The 15702-nt window shown below is 35.0% G+C and overlaps 1 long non-coding RNA gene across 1 annotated transcript in view; it reads right to left on the bottom strand.

The window, feature by feature from the left end:
- Positions 1 to 685: 685 nt before the first annotated feature.
- LOC147657143 (uncharacterized) overlaps positions 686 to 15702 on the bottom strand; it is a 183629-nt gene continuing 168612 nt past the window's right edge. The window contains exon 5 of the long non-coding RNA XR_015292835.1: positions 686 to 1088. This is a non-coding gene — a long non-coding RNA (uncharacterized LOC147657143). The remainder of the gene's footprint in view (positions 1089 to 15702) is intronic.

The raw sequence follows: 15702 nt of genomic DNA, 5'->3' as shown, positions 1-15702 counted from the left end.
AATGCCGGGCGATCCACGAAAAAGGGGGTCAGAGGTCGCTCGTCGTGATTGTGGATCGAGGAATTTTGCTCGAAAAAGAAGGATCGAATCCGATGGACCGTTCAAATTCAAAAATTTTCAATTCGTTCCGTCCAAGTTTCATTTTTTCCACGCTCGATTGTATACGTTGTACACGCGGAGAGATCTTGCTTGGTCGATCGAAGGATTTCGTTCGAGAGGAATCGAATTTTACCGAGGGTTCTTCCGATTGACCGTGCAAATTTAAAAAATTTTCCATCGAGAATTGATCAAAGTTGTCGTTTTAATTCTAATATCAAGTTTTACATGCGCAGAGAAATTTTGCTTAAATCGAGTGAAAAATTTTGTCGAAGAGGATTGAGTTCTTCTGGAGAGTTGGAGAATTTTGACGGACTCTGCAACTTTTCGATATAATTTATTTTTAAATTATATATATATATATATTGGATTCATATTTAGATATTTAGATGGAATTAATGTTTGAATTATCGAATATATCGTCAATATCATTTTTACTACTGATAAATAAAAATATATTTTGTAATTGAATTAAAGTCTTAAATAGATATAATTTTTCGATAGATATTGTAAGATGTCGGTCTATTATTCCCTTCACCGATATATCAAACGCGATATAAATTTGATCAAACTGGAAATAGCATTAAAATTAAAATTCTTCTTGAAACGTTACATTTATCATGCGACTTTTAACTTGACTTTACAAATCATGGTATCGATAATATCTTGAGAATATTTATGGTTTTTCTTCCCTCGAAAGGGATAAAATGTTCTATTTTACGAAGAGTACGTGATTAAAGGGATAAGAGTCCCAAGTTTATTTCACTTGCAGTTTTCATGAGACTGTGAGATAGCGAGAGTAGTGAAGCCACGGCTTTTTTTTTTTTTTTTTAGAGTACATTACATCCGGTTGCGACCTCGTAAATCGTGCTCGCGAAAGGATGCCTTCGTCGCGAGAAAAATCCTGTGTCTATCAAAATTTGTAGCCCAGAGAAAAATGTTGTTTCGCTTCGCTCGTTAATTTTACGAAAATCGTCCTCTCGTTCGGCTGGCTGAAATAAATAAAACGGAATACCCTTTTGTCTTCTAACGATCGTAAATCAAACGATTTCTTAATCTTTCGCGCATACGTGAATCAATCAAAAATAAACTTCTAAAGAGAGAGAGAGAGACAGAGAGAGAGAGAGAAAATCCATCAATTTCATTAGGAATTCACAATGAATAATATCAAAGACATCGTTACGAGGCTTTATTTTATTTTATTTTAAAATCGTCGAAACCAAGAATTCTAGACATTATTTTAAACGTTTATTTTCAAAATGACCATCCAACTTGATCCAACGAAATTGATATTCCGACGATCGCTCTTTATTAAAGAGGGAGACAAAAAATATGCGTTGCATATATCCTTTTGCATTGTAAATTCTATCAAGGACCGCGAGTATTAGATTTCCCACGCGAGTTTCGAAGTAACAGGGAAACTTTTCCCCGCGAGGAACACTAAGCGATCGATCAAACACATCGATCCATAATTTAACACAATTTCCCGCCCAAAACTCCGTACGCTCATTTTCCCCGTTGAAAAATCCCAAGTATTACAAACACTCGTAGCCTCGTTTTTCCTTCGAAACCGAATATTCATCTTCGGCGACATCGATGACGTCACTCGACGTCTGAAATATGAATTCTGGAGCAGCAGCATCTCGTTTCCCAAGGGTATCCATAAATCATGAAACGTGGCACACGGTCAAGAAAAATACGAAGATAGAGAGAAAGAGAGAGAGAGAGGATAAGATCGAGCATAAAATTACAGAGATTTATAGATTCGGCTTTGACGGATTGTTGTTGGTTTGGCCTTAACCAACCAAGTCTTGATTAGGTGGAGTTGATGGCGCATGGCGAGGTGTGGTTACAACTGGAATATCGCGTCTGGCTTACCGCCAGATTAGCGCGCCGATTATCCGCGCCCGAAAACCCGCTTCCATCCAAAGCTTGGAAAGGGTCGCGAGCATTAACCGGTCGACCCGATTACACTTAGCCTCCTATTTAATTTCGCGTTTCGAAACTCCATTTTCAATCGTCCCTTTTTTCACGGATTTCGTTTGATCCGATTTTCGATCCGATTTTTTTTTTTTTTTTATCTCTTTTCAACCATGTCGAATCATGCGAGAGCCAAAGTGCTCATTTCTGTTGAAAAGAAGTCAAACACTGGACAAAATAATCCGGCGAATTTTACCGTCCAATTAATTTCGGCTTCTGATTATGATAATGTTTTTTAAATCGATGATTCGATTACTCATTTGCTCGAAGAGAAATTTAAATTTATTTATATGTTTGAATTGAACTACACTTTGCGAGAATTTTAATGAATTTTTTTTGAAAATTTGAGACCACTATCGTTTCTTCGATCGATACCACTTATCTCGGGAAAATGATTTACAAAGATTTACGAGGAAGAACAATGGGAATGTTCGTGTCGTAAAATTGAAAAAATCGTTTGTCGAAACTGATCAATTTAGGTCACATTCGAGGCTTATTCTAGAAATCAATTCGCAAAACTCTGTGTCAAAATCTTTGCGAGAACAACGTCTTTAAGATAACTTTGTTATCTAATTCGATGAAACGAGATTCCATCGCGACGAATGTTAGAGGTGCGATGGTTACGTTTGATAAACGGTATCCATTTTACGGGAAGGAACGCACAGATTGAGTCACATAAGTGAAACAAGTAACCTTGTTTGGAAGAGTGTATCTCCATTGACAGTTGGAGCCAGAGGAAAATTATTCTTTCGCGTGAGTTTGACGTGGAATATCGATGAAGAGTGACATATTTCGTTTCGAAGGTTTTAAGATATATATATATATATATATCCTCAAAAGAAAAAAATACAAATCTGTTTAGAGACCCGATAAAAATGATTTACACGAAAGCGTGATCAAGTACGATAGCTGATAATTAATTTTCGATTTTTCTTTCATATTTTACACGAAAAGATAGATATCATTCTTATTATATCTTTTAAATAACTTTCGTGAAGGAATATAAATTAAATTATACATTCAATCGGAAGCAAATTTTAAACAAAAATTTAATCCCTTAATCTTCGAATAATATTTATGCGTATATATTTCGATATCATCGACTCAATGGAAGATATTAAAGGTATATCTAATGTTAATGCACTGGATTGAATTATTATCTTCAAAATCGAGTAATTGAATGACAAATACGTACGTTTCAATCGTTTCTTCACATTTTTGTTCATTGTTCAATCACATATTTTTTTGCCCGAATTATTTTCTTTTATTCTTCGCTCTAAAAAATTCAAAGTAGCAAATTAACGATATTCCGGCACATTGTCGACATAATGGCTTATCCTTGATGCGAACTATTGTTCGGGTAATACGATCGATACAAGGATAATAAGATATTCGAATAATCGACGTCCCATTGTATCAAATAACTTCCATTTTTCACTTTTCGATTGTTATTATTTTATCAATGATTATTCTCGGTGCATTATATTAGAATTTATAAGAAGAATAAATGAATCTATAAACCTTCGTATCATTTTTCAATATAATCCTCACATCAATTATGCATGCTTTCACGATTCCAAATTTCCAAAAATTACCAATTCCAAAATTCAAAGAATTTATCGTATGTATAATTTTTAAAATTTCATCATTCATTTAACTCGATTTTCTCTTCATCGATTTTCGCTTTCCATCCAGAAAAATAGAAAATTCTTCAATCGTATAATCAAATCATAAACTTATAATCGAATCTTACAAACAAGGAATTCTTTTTCCTACGAGCCTTCAATTTCAATTCCTTACATTCTTACAATTGCTTTAAAAGAAACGAATTACAAAAAAATCTCTATCCAAGATCTTTAAAAATCTTTATCTTTAAAAAATAAAAAACGCTAAACGCATCGATCGACACGTGACGATATACATATACATCTCATCCAAAATTCTACGAGTCCCTTGACTAAAGGATCAAACACCATCCTTTTCCCCTGTGTCAAACCAAATGGTTAAACAATGGTGGACCAAGTGAAATCGCCAAGTGTCGAAAATCGCGACGATTGCGTATAATCGAGCATCGAGTCCTTCGTCCCTATTCAAACACGCATCGTTTGCATTTTACCCTCGCGACACGATCGTTCTTCGTTAACAGACTATGTTATCTCGATCGATGGCATCGTTAAACACTGCACGCAGGTTAAACATGCAACAGTATGAAATCGGGATTACGCTGCTTTCGCTGGAAGTGCAGTACTCGAGAATCGCGTAGTAATACCCTGGCCCTAACGATTAAAGCTTACGAACTTGCTCCTCTATGTCTCTCTCTCTCTCTTCCTTTCGCATTCCGTCCTCTCGCTCTTTCAGCCGGCTCCCCTCGGAATATGTATCGTGAATTCATAAGCATCGAATTCAGCAGACTTTAAAGCAGATCACGATCTCCCTTTGTGCCGGTTTTCGCGAAGACGTGCTCGAAAATAGGCGTCATCGGCTCAACTTTTAACAGCGTAGGAATTCGTAGCTGATGATTGTTTCGGATTCTAATTCATTTTTCGAAGGAATCGATTTTTAAACATTGATTACGCTGCAATTAAGATTCGTGCGATGGTTTTTTTAAATATTATTTTCTTGACGCTGTAAATTTGTGTCGATTTGTAAATGAAGATATTTTTTTCATTTGGCTTTTTTTACCGATGGAGAGAAAATTCGTTTTCGACAAAGATGTCAATGTGTTTTCATTTCCAATTGGAAAATAAGGGGGGAAGAAAGATATGGAAGATTTTTCAAGAAATCCAGAGAAGTGAAGCATCAAGAAGAAACGGGGAGGAGAAAAATATCAAATCTTAGCTCGCGACACCGAGAGGCGCAAAGGATGGCGCAGTGTCTGAATATACATATCGAAAAACAGATTAACGATATCTCTCATTGTTGATGCCACGAAATTGAACGAATATATCAATAAGATACGAAGAAGAAGATATTTGAAGAAGGTACCTTGTATAATGTGTCTATTTCTGTTGATTTTTTTTAATCTTGTTGGAGTTAAGAAGGAATATTTCGATGTTGCATTGACGTCTATTTTTCTGAAATTGAATGAAAATTTTATGAGAAACTTGTTAGAAATAGAAAATCTCGGATTAATAAGGGAGGTGAATAGCTGCAGCTATTTTTGAAGTAAAAGAAAATGAAAGAAAATGTTATTAGGTTGAATTTTATTCAAATTTTATCGTATCTTGTTAAATTACAATAAACAAAATTATGTCGTTGTTGTTATTGTACGTTGCGTATAAGAGAAGAATGTTATTATTCTAACGATCTAATTTAATGCTGTGCAACTGGTTGAGGATAAGCACCAACAAGTGTTCCTTGTATAACATTATTTAACCACAAGTACCAGCACACTTAGGATTTAGGATTTAGAGTTAATCGAGTTTAGCACGAGTGGCAGCTTCCATCGATTAAGATAATCAATGTGGAGCTTGAATTACGAGTAGTTCTAAAATAAGAATTGAAATAAAAATAAATATGATGACGCAGTTGGTTGAGAATTGGATTTGAAAAATATTAAAAAAAAAAAAAAAAAAAGAAAAAAATATCGAAGTAGGTTGTCAAAAACGAAGTAATAATCAGATAAAGTAATTTGTGAATAATTTTGAAAATCAGACATAGTTTAAAGAAATAATAATTTAATAAAATAAAACTCGAATTCAATTCGATCTGAAGTAGAGCTATCTACTTATTCGAATTTCACTTATTAAAGTGATATTATAATTAGGGATCGATTAAATAAACTTCTGTCGATTGGATCCACTTATCTGTGAATATAAATTATCCTATTATTTGAGCGAGAAATAGATATTGAGTATCTGTTATACGAGTTTCGATTAATTAATTAATTTGTTGATCTCTTGTTTGGTTAGAATAAATAAAATTCTAATACCAAATAATAAGGATGATATTATGAAATAAACTGAAATATTGAATTACTTGACAACTTTTGGAAGTTTGAAAAATTGATTGAAAGAACGTGACAAGAATAGAAAAAAAAATTTGTTCAAAAAACCTTTTAACAAGAGGAAACAATGCCTGATATAAATGCATGATAAATGTGTATTCTCCACCTTAAATAAAAACACGCATGTGCCAATTCCACCCTCAGTCCCATTTAACTTTCTCAATCTATGGATTCAATTCGAACGATACACAAGCGATCGACGAGCAGCTTGATCGATGAACAGGTTCGGAGAACTCGCATCGAATATCACTCAAAAAGCAAATACGAAAGCGAATTCACGTGCGCGTATTGTTCTCGCATAATGGGTTACCAAATGCATAGATGATTAAACTCAAATCGAAACTCGTTGTACCGTGACCTAAAATCATAATGGTTCGTGTAAAATAAACGCGAAACAAATTTCCTCTGTTGATTATCGTTCGAAGAGAGAAACGATGGAAGAAGTTTCAAGTTTCACGTAAGAAAGATTAGGAAGGTGAACGAACGAATATTATCGTTCGACAATTTTTAACAAATTAATTGCAAGTTTCTAAAATTTCTTACTTACCAAGATGATGAATTAAAAATAATTCTTCTACGAAAGAATGGGGCAAATTCTTTCATAAACATTTTAAAATGTAACAATTTTTTTTTTGAAAGTTTTCTATTGTTGTAAAAATTCTCTTAAAATTAAAATTCGCGTAAATTAAAAAAAAGAGAGAGAGAAAGAGAGAAAGAGAGAGAGTTTTTTTTTAAACTTTTCTCGAAGTTGGGAAATTTTTCAACGAAAGAAGAACACGATCGGATCAAAATGACCCAAGGGCCTTAGAGGGGTTAATGGAAAGAAGAATGTCACGCTTTTGGACCGCCATTTCTCATGCAAGTAGACGTTACTCTTCGTCTCTCTGGGAATAATGTCACGTGATTTTGCGATCACGACGATGTCGTGACCATCTTGGTGCAATGAATTTTTTACCAAGCACCCGAGAGTTTGGACTATAATTCGACGTGGATTTGTTAACTTTTGAACGAAAGGATTTTCGGTTTCGTTCGAAGAATAACGAAAGTTGCGTGATTTGCAGACATTAATTCGAATATGGTGGTTGATTTAAGATGCGAGGAAAGATATCTTCGAGAGGCATTTTTATCTGAATCAACAGATGAAGAGATATTTTTCACAGTAGAAAAATAGTATTCGTCGAATTGTGTGAAATTATAGAATTGAATATCTATGAATAATTATAACGAGTGGCGAGAAAAATATATTTGAAAGATTTATTGATGGAATTTGGAAGGAAACTTGATTGAATTTTATTATTTTATTATTTTTATCATTTAAATTTTATATTTTGTAAAACTATTATATTTATTTTAGAATAAAATTGAGAAAAAATTTACAATCACGTAATAATATATCTTAAAATTTGAAAGTGAATATTATAATTATTTGAAATAATGGTTTTTCAAATAGCGAAAACATCAATTTCAAGAAGAAATTATTTTTATGCTCCAGCTTATATTGTGTTGTGTATAAATATCGCGGTAATTTTTAAAATTAATAACATCCTTCACGATGATTATCAACCACAGCACGAAATCTCATAGTATATCATAAATTAATGCAAAATGCTTCCCCCCCCCCTTGATCCTGAAGTATACGTTATGGCATTCGACTTAAAATTTTAATACCCGCTTGAAATCAAGTACCGTAAAATGGCAAAGAAAATTACAATTATAGCCAGAAATTAATAAAGTGTATATCGATAACATGCATAAAAAAATTAAATATATTACATCACAACCTATTACTTTCTTATTAAAACCTAGAAAGTTTTCTCCTAGTTGTAAAAGTATTCATAAAAACTTTTATTTCTTTTTGCATAAATATAAATATAAAACAGAAGTATTCTTGAAAAATGAAAAAAAAAAAAAAAAAAAAAGAAATTATAACTTCAATCCGTAGAAAATAATCCTTGCAACAAACAATATTTTCATTCCATAAATTAAACCATATCCCTTTTTTATCAAAAAAAAAAAAGAAAAATTCGAAAGTTTCCGCACAACGCCCGAAAATGGTATTCAAAAATCAGGAATAACGTATTCATGAAACCCCCGTATATATAAAATATCCTGGCCGGGGTTTTATCAACGAAATTGAACAGCATCGACCTATCAAAATTCAATATTACAATATCAGAGTTACCAGCAGAAAATGGCTTCTGCCTGGAAGAGGAGGAGGAGGAACGAGATTCGCGATAATTTCATCGCGCAAAGGCCACGGTGCGTCACTGTTGAGGATGCGACGAGGATGGTATACCTGAGACATTCGAACATCCAGGAATTATAATATCAATGTAATGGGGGAGGATTGGATAGGTGTACATTCGTAATCCGCCGTCAGACAAGCGTTGGATGCGCCCGTTATCCGGATAATGTTGCGGATCTGTAATCCGGATGTGACGGATATTACAGGTATCCCGGTTTATATTGTTATGGAACAAAAGTCTACGTGTTGTGGAACAACGCGTAATGTTGAACGTGCACCACGGTGGCCGGTTTATGTTCCTCCCCTATGTAAAATATTCCTTTTCGAGACGAGAAACTTACAACGTCGAGTTTCAACGAGGATTTCTCGTGCGAGTATCGTTCGGAAATTATATCTGTCGAGCAACTTTGACGAATTGTTCGAAATCCTGTGCTGTACGAAGAAGAGTAAGAGGAGAACGTGTGTCTTTGAAACACGATGGGAGATAATTGAGGAGGTAAAAGTATTCGATAATTAGGATCGAATGTATCGGTTTTATAGCTGGTCTTAGCTAACATATGAATTCAATGAATATGATGTGTTATAAAAAGAATGTTATTTATTATTAAGGAAAAAGAAAAGTATCGTGTATAAAAAATCTTTTTCCTTTTAATCGTGATCGATTCTAAAATCGAAACCCTTTTTTCAACTTTCCCCAATATCTTGAACGTTTAATGGATTTATCTAATTTGGCTAAATCAAATTGCTAAATTGAAGTAAAAAAAAAAAAAAAAAGAATTCGTAAGTGGATGGAACATATTTAAACGAATTTAATTTTACGTTTTTATTAATTAAACGTGATCTATCGTACAAAACATCGTAAAAAAGCAATTGTAAGTTATGCAAAAGGCAAAATTTTAATCCCATATAGAATTAATTTGAACGAAGATTGGAGCGAGAAAGGAAGAGTATCGGAATAACACGGTTGCTTACTACAATTACAAGGAAAATTCGCGGTTGAATAATGAACACCTCCTGTAAAGTATCCCTCGACAGACTTGGCAGTGAATTTTCTTCGTGAATAATCAAAGGGCGAGAGGCAAAAGTTAGTTTGGTGACAGGTGAAGGAATTCGGTCGTCGTCTAGATACTCGAGAAATATTCTGTAGCTGGAATTTTTGGCAGCTGGAAAATTCGAACGAAATTGATAACTTCTCGAGCTGTAATAATGGACGAATTAATTATTCATGATGGTCGGCGCGATAGACAATCGCGTTAATTGCGATCCGTCCTCGCATATTTTTAATTACTCGGGTCAAAGTTCAGTTTGTACAAGCATTGTTAATAATCTGATAATAATTCGATTGATGGCCTAGACATTTTTGTTGGGAATAATTTCATTGCTTGGAAAGCATGATTGGAAAGCAATCTGTGCGATGCTCTTAAAAATAAGCATGTTAAATATAGCATGCATTATCCATGTGGTAATTCATTATGTTGTTCTTTTGTCTTTTCACGTGTACGAACATTAAGTATAATTGAAGTAATAGAAAAACGGATAATAGTAAATTTATTATTTAAAATAAAATTGTACACGCAATAACAGAGAGAGGGTATAATTCTTATATGAATTTATGATATTTTTACAAGTATTTTACTTTCTAATTAGAAAAGATAAAATTCAAGTCGTGACTCGTATATGATTGAAGAAGTCCGGTTATCGTGTATGCAAAAGAATTTAGATATATTTGTATAAAGTGTAACAAAAATACTTTACACATCTCGAAACTTAAGAATGAAATCGAAGAATTTATTTACAAAATTTCAATCTTTGTCGTTCAATTATCCACAAATTGTACAAAACATTATCCTTCAATTTTAAAATCAACGCCACTGGAAAATTATTCTTGTTCAAATTTCTGAAGACAACGCATTTTAATTCGAAAGAAAGAAGAAAAGTGGATATAAAACATCGACACGAGTCTAAAGAGCCGAGAGATTCGTCACCCGGTTTAAAGCAAATGGCAAACGAAACTTGAGTGTTCACAACAGGGAATCTTATCTATCTATTAAGCTTAGCTAGTTAATTCTGGGAAAGGAACGAGTGGAGGAAAGTTCGGTGCGCCCCCGTTCAAACTGGATAATCTTTAATCACGGCTCGTTTGAAATCGAGGGTGAAGGATATGAAAGAAATGAGACAAGTTAGGACAAGGAAATCGAGCAGCAGGAAAAATTCCTCGGCTGGAAAACGTCGACGCGTCGACCCTGATCGAACAATTTAAAGCGATACCCTCGAACAACGTTTTTCGTGAAACTGTATTTCGTTTGTTCCGATAAGATCAATGTGTGGGGAAGAAAAATGACGATAGAAGAAATATATAAGAGGAAAGAAGAAAGGAAGGGAAGGGGGCAAAAGTTTTTGGTTTTGGTACATTGAGAAATTTTTTTTTTTTTTTAAAGAATTCACGAAACTGTGGAATATTCTTCTTTCTTCTTTTCTTTTTGTATTTAAAATATATTAAAAGTATTGGAACTTTCAACGCAGCTTTTGTCCCTCGTAGACTCTTCTTTTGGAAAGCTTAAGTATATCTGCGTGCAAAGTTAATATTCGCAGCAAACAAATTTTTCTTTCTTTTTTTTTTTTTTTATCCCGAGACAAAAGCGTATCAGAACAGAAGAAAATGAGGAAGGGAAAGCCCGAGATGGAAGAAAGAGGAAAAAACGAAAAGAAGGGAAGAACGTAATACAGCGAAGTAACAAAAAAAAAAAAAAAAAGAAAAAGCAAGAATGAAAAGATAAAATAGCAAAAATATTCGAGATCCAAGACAAATAGAGGATGAATAAAACAACAATGCAAAAAAAAAGGAGGGATTAACCGTTAAAAGTTAAAAGAGAAATATAAAGAAAGCTGTGGAAAAAATGCAAAGAAAAGTATAAGAATCAAGATAAAATGACGAGGAAGAAAAGTATAAAAGAGAATTTAGAAAGAAATGAACCAAAAGACTATGCGATTGATCGAATGCGACAATGGAATCTATTCTTCTCTTTGGTTCAAAAAAAAAAAAAAAAAAAGAAAAGAAAAAATAGAATCTGCGAAGAAAGTTGACGAGAAAATCGTTCAAAAAAACCTGCACGACGGGCCAATACGCGAGTGTAAACCGCTTTCAATTAGGTTGACGAATTTAACGTCGAGTGCAACAGTGACGACAATGTTCAAGCACTCGACGGCCAATACTAACGAGGTTAAATTATGCTGCCGAACTGCCAATCGTACAAACGCGATTCGAATATCAAATTCATCGACACTTTTCTGCTAACGTGACCATGCCACTCGAAATTCTCCCTTACCTTTGTTCGTGTAATTTTATTTGGGAGAATCAGGTCGACGAATGTATCGCATCATCCATTCTCAGAGTTTATTTAATTTAAAGTTCAGAGATTTTCTAAATCGGAAACAAAAATGAAGAAAGATTGAATTTAATTGTACGATTAAACGCGTTCAATATTTGATTAAAAAAAAAATTACAGTTTCTAAATAAAATTTTGTAGACAGAGTCTACAAAAAAAAAAAAGAAAAAGAAAAAGGACTGCAGATTAATATTTGAAGTACTACGACACAAAATAAAAGATAAACTATCATAACTCGTTTGATTTAGACACGATTCGAATGCACGAAAACACAGAAACTCCTCTCACATATCCTACAAAACTTTGTTTCCCCGGAAACTTTTTCACCGTCACCGTGATATATGTTATTAAGCGTGCACTGGTCAGAGTTTCGTAAGTACTTTAAAATAGGTCTCCTTTTTAGGAGAAATTCTAAATCAGTGTAACTTCTCCAGAGATTCAACTAATAACGGATCATTCTTCTTTGTTTCTTTCTTTTTGCTTCTTTTTTCTTTTCACAATAATCTAAGAAATTAGGCCATTGTTACATTACAATATCGAATAAAGTATTTCCATCTCGATCTTCAATGTATAGCGTGATTTAATCGAATCTTTCCCTCGTCGTGTCTCACCTCGAACAGATGTTTACTATTTACTTGGGCCAATCACCGGTCCTATTGAGTTATCCCAAACATTCACCCTGTCATATGGCTCAAAGCAACCGAGTAACCGGCAATTTCATCATTCACTCCAGTTCTTCCGTTGTTCGCATTCACAACCGCGGCCACCTGGAATCTTTTCTATAAACGACATCAACAAGCGCGGAGTAGAGTTTGGATCGTGACATCCACCTGGATTACGTTTCCTGGATCCGTGATCGCTCGTTAAACTTCCTTCACCTAAGCAAACCTATGACGAAATTCTGTGTATCGAGCAGCTAGTTTTATAACATTATAAAATGTTTTTCAGATTTAAAATGATTTTAAACGATTTTCCAAGATATAGTACAATTATATGTAAAAATGCATAAAGTTTAAAATCAAGTGAAAAAATTATCACAATTCCATTTTGAATAAAATGAAACTCGATGAAAATTAAATCGATTTTTATGTATATATAAAGAGTTAAACGTTATTAATTCGAATTCCTAGAATTATAATCGGATCCATCCGTAATATCTCTTTATAATTTCTCCAAATCTGTGTGGAAAATTCGAAAAAATTTATTCTAAGAATTCTTCTCTCCATTTGAACTCGCCTAATAATCGATATTTCATATCAAATTAAGTATCAAATTATTTATCCAAATATTATATTAAATGGATTGTTATGATATTAATTATACGAATCAAATTGTAATTGTTTGTATATCAAATAACAAACAGATGCAAATCTTTAATTTATTCGACATTAAACGAATTTTAGGATAAAATCTCTATTCTCGATAATATAATAAAAACGTTAATACACAAATCACAGAGAATTAGAAAGATCTGATAAATAAAAAAAAAAATAAAAGATATACAGATATATAGAATTAAAAATTATAACTTGATAACATCAATCAATTTCCTCGAAGATAAAGACTAGTGTCAAAAATTTTCTATCTTTTAGCATCTTCACGCTACATTTTCGTATCACGATTTTAATTAGCACACACAGGACGCAATATAGTGAGGCCAAAGGGAGAGAGAGAGAGAGAGAGAATGGGTCACTCTCTGGAATAGACAGTGGTAGCCGGAGGAGAGAAGGAAGCAGGGACAGGAAGCTCGCTTTGACGTTCGACCGTGGCAGCTGGCAGGTATTTCGAGAATTCGCCCAGACAGTCCCTTCCGTAATACAGCTTCACCTATAGTGTAACTACAGCCAGAAAGCTGGCCGGCAATCCAACCTAACTTCAGAAGTATTTCGTCCCGGGTTGGTTAACTCGGTGGCGGCGCCACCATCGGATCGCCCAACACGTGGTAATTGCCACCTCGTGGCTACCTCGAGAATATCGTCGTCCCTGGAAATAGAGTGGCGAGTTTCCAGCCACGTTGCCGCAAGATTAGAGGTTGCGCCTTAATGAAGAAGTCGCAGGCACGAGACGGTTTCACAGAAACGGAGAGACGCTTTAGACTTATTCGGCGAGCTTTTAACGTTTCAACATCCTCGTAACGAAAACGGCCGCATTCCAACGACACGGGTGGGAGGAATCTTTAAGACGCTTGCTTTCCCTCTATCCCAAGGATTAATTATACCTTCGTCCGGGGAGTGGCGTAATTCCTTACTTTTAAACGTAAATTGCGCACAGCTGCGAGTGACGCGTCGATTCCGGGAAAGAGTTAAGGTGCGATTAAATTAGCGGCGCCCTCGTCGAAACGCTTGTTCCATACGCGGGTGAACGACGCGAAATCTGGGAAACAAGCGACCCGTGTATTAACACGCGTGTATTTTTATGGAAAAAATTTTTATAGGTTAGGTCGGAGGGCCCCGAGGTAGGGGCCTCGCTCGAATCGCGGGGCTGGATTCATTGGCGATCCACCGTTCATTCGGGAATAATCGAGTGACGTTTTTTAAACGTTAAAAGCCGTGCGGGAGTTGGAAATGAAAAATCGGAAACCCGATGTGTGCCGGGAGGGCAACCGCTAAATACGGGTCGAATCCCGGGCAAATGATGCAGTGCATTATGCTTGTAACGTTTCTCTCTCTCTCGGAAACGAAAGCATTATTCGCCTCGAATAATGTTACTTTCGGGCGGAATGCGATTTCGCCCTCTCCCCGTGCATAAACTACCCGGCCACGGGCTGTTAATTTTCCGAACGCGTTTTAACTCCGCGTGACCTCCTCCCCGCTTCTATCACCGCCATTCCGAACCGTAAATTCCGAAACCGGGTATAATTGGTCGCGATTTCCGAGTGTTAGAGTTTCGTCGATGTTTTGCCTCGTGTCTCGCGACGTCGTTAAGGGATTCCGCGAGGAGGAGGAGGAGGAGGAGGAGGATCGTTCGAGATCTTCCTTTTATTCCTTTCTGCTCCCGAATATTCCGCGTTCGAAGGGTATTTAAGTATTCGAGATATGGAAATAAAAATGTATTATAAATACGATATATCGGCTGCGAGAATATTAATGGAGTTTGCAACGTAATCCCTGGAGTGTATGACGTGAATTTACGTTCCGCGATATATTTATCGTATGTATTTATACGCATAATTATTCAATTATCGGCTATGAATGAAACGAAATTTATTGTATCTATCGTCCAGTAAATTGGAAAAATACTTCGTAAATAGAAGCATTATAAATAACTGGAGCGAGCTCAAAATCCCTTTTATCATCATTAATATCTCGAACGTGTAATTACCACCAAACTCTCAACAAATAATCTTTTTACGTGGATGTTAAAGTTGGCAGTTTTGAAAACTACAAAAAAAAAAAACTGCCTCTCGTTGCAAACGCGACTCTAACAAAAATTAGAGAAATGTTCGCACGAAAATAATTTGGATAAGGCTAATTGTATGCAAATGATACGAGACCGCGTGAGCTATATAAGACGAGGGCGAAATTGAAACCGCGCGAAGAGTGTGTGCGAGCCGGTGTTTGGCCAACGACCGGAAATTACAGAGCTACTGTTTTCCTAATTTCGGACACGAATGAGATTCCCTACCGACCACTGATACGAAGGCATCCCTTGGTCCTCGTCATAAATAATCTAAGCGGAGCGCAAACGTGTGGCCGAGTCAATTTAATGGAATTAATAACAGGGCGCTCGTATATACAAGGAGAATTCCTACAAGTTTCGTCTGGAGAATTTCACCGAAACGGAATAATAACAAACAACGACTGGTTTCCACGTGATTATTAACATTTTCGATTACTTGCGTACTCGATCACATTCGTTCATTCGAATTTGAGAGGATAGGTTAGATGGAATTTCGAATCTGTTCGAGCATGAATAATTGAAAATAATTTTTTTGTTATATTAATATTGTTAGTATTTAGATTATAATAGATAATATATGGAGCAATTTT

Source organism: Apis florea, unplaced genomic scaffold (genome assembly GCF_048593485.1).
Source record: "Apis florea isolate Af1SG1 unplaced genomic scaffold, ASM4859348v1 contig_3203_pilon, whole genome shotgun sequence".
NCBI classification, from domain to species: Eukaryota; Metazoa; Arthropoda; class Insecta; order Hymenoptera; family Apidae; genus Apis; species Apis florea.
This window is presented reverse-complemented; position numbering and strand designations above follow the sequence as displayed.